The sequence below is a fragment of the Anopheles gambiae genome, chromosome X, assembly GCF_943734735.2.
Source record: "Anopheles gambiae chromosome X, idAnoGambNW_F1_1, whole genome shotgun sequence".
NCBI lineage: Eukaryota > Metazoa > Arthropoda > Insecta > Diptera > Culicidae > Anopheles > Anopheles gambiae.
Window position 1 is genome coordinate 24242191 of NC_064600.1, and position 4894 is coordinate 24247084.

The following is a 4894-nucleotide window of genomic DNA, read 5'->3' on the forward strand; positions in this document are numbered from 1 at the left end:
ACGTCTTGATATGCTCTCTACAAAAGCGTACGCTAATGCAGGTACAAATTAATGTACGTCCCAGATAGTGACGATCTCTGGGAGGAAGAACCGTAAGGAACTCCCCACACATATCAAAACTACGGTTTGGGTGTGCATGTCGGCGCCGAGTGCAAGTTACCGCGTTCAAAGTTTGGTATGCAGCGCACTCGACCTCCAACATAACACTTCAACCTTGTTATTACTCATTCAAAAACCACGTTAATGATCCTTCCGCAGGTTCACCTACGGAAACCTTGTTACGACTTTTACTTCCTCTAAATCATCAAGTTCGGTCAACTTCGGCCGTGCCAACTGCAACTCACGAAGGAATCGCGGAAGGTGTGCCTCCAGAGACCTCACTAAATAATCCATCGGTAGTAGCGACGGGCGGTGTGTACAAAGGGCAGGGACGTAATCAGCGCTAGCTAATGACTAGCACTTACTAGAAATTCCAGGTTCATGGGGACCATTGCAGTCCCCAATCCCTACTAAATGAGCATTTGGGTGATTTCCCGTTCCTCTCGGAATGGAGGCGCCATAAGGCGAGAACACGCTGCTGCTCACATTGTAGCACGCGTGCAGCCCAGAACATCTAAGGGCATCACGGACCTGTTATCGCTCAATCTCATCTTGCTAAACACAAGTTGTCCCGCTAAGCAGGGCAAACTAAGTGACGGGCACCCGTGAGGACACCCGCCACTCCTAACGTCAGGTGCGCCCGGAGGCACACTACTGACAGCGTTCTAGTTAGCTTGACTGAGTCGCGTTCGTTATCGGAATTAACCAGACAAATCATTCCACGAACTAAGAACGGCCATGCACCACTACCCTTAAGTTTGAGAAAGAGCTATCAATCTGTCTTACCTCAATAAGTTCGGACCTGGTAAGTTTTCCCGTGTTGAGTCAAATTAAGCCGCAAGCTCCACTTCTTTTTTTTAACAATTGCAGGTTTTATTTCATATAAAACAACGTCAAACCTACACTCTTGACGTAGGGCGTCGCCCGCCAGGGATTTGCCGTACGTAGTTCAGTCCTTTCGGATGTCGCTATCCCAATTCTTTATTATTTTAGTGTGTCTTCTTCCCCCTTGTTTCAAGGAACGCTTCCTGAGTCCGCGTGACTCCCTATTTCCTAACCTCAGTCATTATGAATTCCACTCTTCTCAACGGTCCGACCATTCCGCCTCACTAGCGGAAGCCTCCTCCGCGGGCATCCATCGCCGACCTGCAGCCAATGCTCGACGGCGTCTCTCATTTTCGCGTCGGTTCCGCGGTGCCCGAATTAAATCTGCCTCTGTTCGAGTGGACCGACGACGGCGCGTTGTTGACGGACCCATTTCTTGTACTCGAGCTCTCCACGCTCGCAGCATAAACAGGCGACGTTCATGCCGAGCCCTCACCGTCTCCGATGAAGGTGGTCCTCCCCTGCTTCTCCGAGGAATTGGAGGGGGAGCCGCCAAATGCACTCGTGCCCGATCGTCGGCTCCGCCGCGACGCCGTCTGTTGCGGGCAGACCGCTGTCGCGAAGCTCGAAACTCGTTTAAGCGCCGCGTGACGTCCCTTATCGCGTCGTTCCCCATCTCCTCGCCGAAGAGTGAGGCCACACTTTCGAGTGCGACCTCATCGTCTTCCGCGAGAGCCGCCTCCGTTCGCCCGTTGGCGAGCGGATCGTCGAAAACTGGGCACTCGAACATGACGTGGGCCACTGACTCGACCGACCCTGCACATCGTGGACACTCCGGGGACGAGGCAAACCCGCAGATGCTCAGGTACTCGCGAAAGAATCCATGTCCGCTGAGCACCTGCGAGAGATGGAAGTCCACCTCTCCATGCCTCCGTCCCAGCAAGCTCCACTTCTTTTTTTTTTAATGCTTGTAGAGTCCTTTATTTGAAAACTTATAGTTCGAAACTTCCCGAAAGAACCCCGCTCCTACCGGCGGGGGGATACCACTACCGGACTCCCCCCCGCCGGGAATTCCGCCCGTCTGGACCTTTCTCTTTATTATATTCTGTGTTTTTCTGAATTCGTTTTTGATTCAACTAACTTTTCTTTTGATGAAGATAGTTTTTTTCCCCGCGTGAATACGTTCGCTATGTTCCATTATCCGTAATCGTAGTCAAATACCAAGTAGGTTTCTCCGTATCGTTTCGTGATCGTACTGCGTCAGCGCACTGAGACATTTGCCGATGTGACGGCCGCTCGCTCGTCCTCCGTGAGGCCAGATCTCCTTTCGACCAGCTGTGAACTTGGCAGTTAATTCCACGGGGGAGGCTGAGCCTCGACCTCCGCTTGCCGTTGCTCCAGCCGCCGTTGTCTCTCCCTCTGTCTCCTGTTGAGCCGTCGTCGCTCCAGCTCCGCTGCGGATGGTGGTATTCGCCCACGTCGCCGGCGACCCTGCGAAACATCTCCGAGCTCTCCGGCCCGACGCCTTCTCCGGTACTGCAGCTGCATATAGTTGCGCCGAAGTCGCTGCATCTCCGATGTTCGTGGGAAGGGAGGCAATCCCCGGCTGCGCGGGGGGATTGGTGGCACTGGAGGGCCGACCTCCTCCTCCTCGACCTCCCCTGTCGGCTCTGCTGCTTCGTTGGCCGCTGCGCGTGCCAACACGGCTGGTGCCAGCTCGAACTCGCCGAGTCGCTGCTGCCGTTGCTGTTGCCGCCTCCGCCGGGCGCTGCGGTTGCGCACCTCTCGACGTCGCAGCAGTCTCCGTTCTGCCTCTGCCATGTCCTCGGGCGGGCTAAATGCAGGATCTGGCTGAGCAGCCTCAGTGGCTGCCAAGGTTTGCTGCTCCTCCCGCCAGTCCTCCTGCAGAACTGAGAGGATCCGCCGAGCCGCCTGCTGGATGCGGTCCCACCACTCCGCACTCTCCAACAGGCAGCTGCCGAGGTTGTGTTCGTCGACGCCTTGTAGAAACTCCGCCCGAACATCCGCGAAACGTGGACACTCGAACATTACGTGGGCCACCGACTCGACCGACCCTGCGCACCTGGGACAATCCGGGGACGGAGCGAACCCGAACACGTGCAGGAACTCGTGGACGAAGGCGTGTCCACTAAGAACCTGCGAGAGGTAGAAATCTACCTCCCCGTGCTTCCGTCCCGTCCACAGGCGCACGTCTGGCACTTGTCGGTGGGCCCAACGTAAATAGCGGCTGGTGTTATGCGCCGCCTCGTCGTCCCACTGTTGCTGCCACAGCTGCAGCGATGACTCATTTTCCTCCTGGCGAATCGCCTCTCAACTGCTGTCCGGGCTTAGCTGAAGTCGGTTGTAGCAGCGGGCGTCTTCCTTCACCAGGAGATGGTAGGGCAGTTCTCCGGCTAGAACCACCGCTACCTCGCAGCTCGTGGAGTGGAAGGCGCTCGTGATGCCCTGGGCCACGGGGCGCTGCATGCGATCCAATATCCGCCTGCCCCACTGCAAGTCCGTGGCTTCCGCCCAGACGGGTGCGCCGTAGCGAATAATGGATGCGGCCACTGCGGCGAGCAGCTTCCGCTTGCTCACTTGGGGGCCGCTGTGGTTGCGTATGATGCCGCGCAATGCTCGCACCACACGGAGGGCTTTGTCTGCGACCATCTCGACGTGTGGGCGCCACGATAGGTGGTCGTGTAGCATGACCCCCAAGTAACGGATCGACCGCTTCGAGCGCACTTCCACTCCGCAGATGTTAACCGGGATGTTTCGATATCCGCTGCGCTTGCTGGAGATCATCAGCAGCTCCGTCTTCTCCGGCGCCAAAGAGAGTTGATGCCGCACCATCCAGCTGTTGACCGCTGCCACTGCTTCCTCCGCTATCGCCGCGGCGTGTTCTGGAGTTGTCCCCGCTGCCAGGATCGCCAGATCATCGGCGAATCCCACGATGGAGGCGCCCTCAGGGAGCTCTACGGCAAGCACGCCGTCGTACATAATGTTCTACAATGTGGGACCCAATATAGACCCCTGTGGAACACCTGCCGATACTCGGCGGGTAACCGGCCCGTCCGCCGTGTCGTACGTGAGCTCCCTGTCGGCGAAGTAGTCCTGCAGTATGCGGCACAACTGCACTGGGACCCCCTTCGCCTGGAGCGCCTCGGCGACACTCTGCCAGCTAGCCGTGTTGAACGCGTTACGGACGTCCAAGGCCACAACCATGAGGCAGCGCTGGTCACGGTTGTTCGTCCTGCCGAAGGACTTCGCCTCTCGTCCCGCATCCACGACCTACTGTATGGCCTGCAGAGTTGATCGCCCTCGCCGGAATCCGAACTGCTGCTCGGACAGTTGCGGACTCTCTGGATCCTCGATGTGCTCGTTGAGCCGGTTCAACAGCAGCCGCTCCAAAGCCTTGCCCGTGTTGTCTAGCAGGCAAATTGGGCTAAAGGACGACGGCTCGCCCGGTGATTTGCCTGGCTTTGGCAGGAGCACCAGTCGCTGCTTTTTCCTCGGCTGTGGAAAGCAGAACGTGTCCAGGCACTCCTGAAACACCCGGCGGAAGGGCTCCGGTTGCTACCTGAGAGCTACCGTAAGAGCGGCGTTCGGCACTCCATCAAGCCCAGGAGCCTTCCGCGGGTGCATGCTGGCTGCTATCTGGTCCAGCTCGGTCAGGCCGATCGATCGAAGCGGCGCCATGTTGCCAACTCCGAGATCAGGCCACTCTACCAGCGGATGAACTGGGAACAAGGCGTCGACAATTCGCCGCAGTTCTGCTGGATCACGTTCCGGGGCTGAACGGGCTCCCTGGAACCAGTGGAAGACTTTCCGGAAAAAAAAATTTCCGGTTTCGTCCTCCCTGATCGACAGCAAGAACCAGTCGAACGCCTCGTTCTTACTCAAACGAATAGCCTTCCGAAGGCTCTCCCTGGCAGCTTGGAGTTCCGTTAGGAGCTGTTCGTTTCTGGCA

General features: G+C 57.4%; 1 pseudogene; it reads right to left on the bottom strand.

The window, feature by feature from the left end:
- Positions 1–2184: 2184 nt before the first annotated feature.
- On the bottom strand, positions 2185–2973 carry LOC133391339 (uncharacterized; annotated as a pseudogene).
- Positions 2974–4894: the final 1921 nt, after the last annotated feature.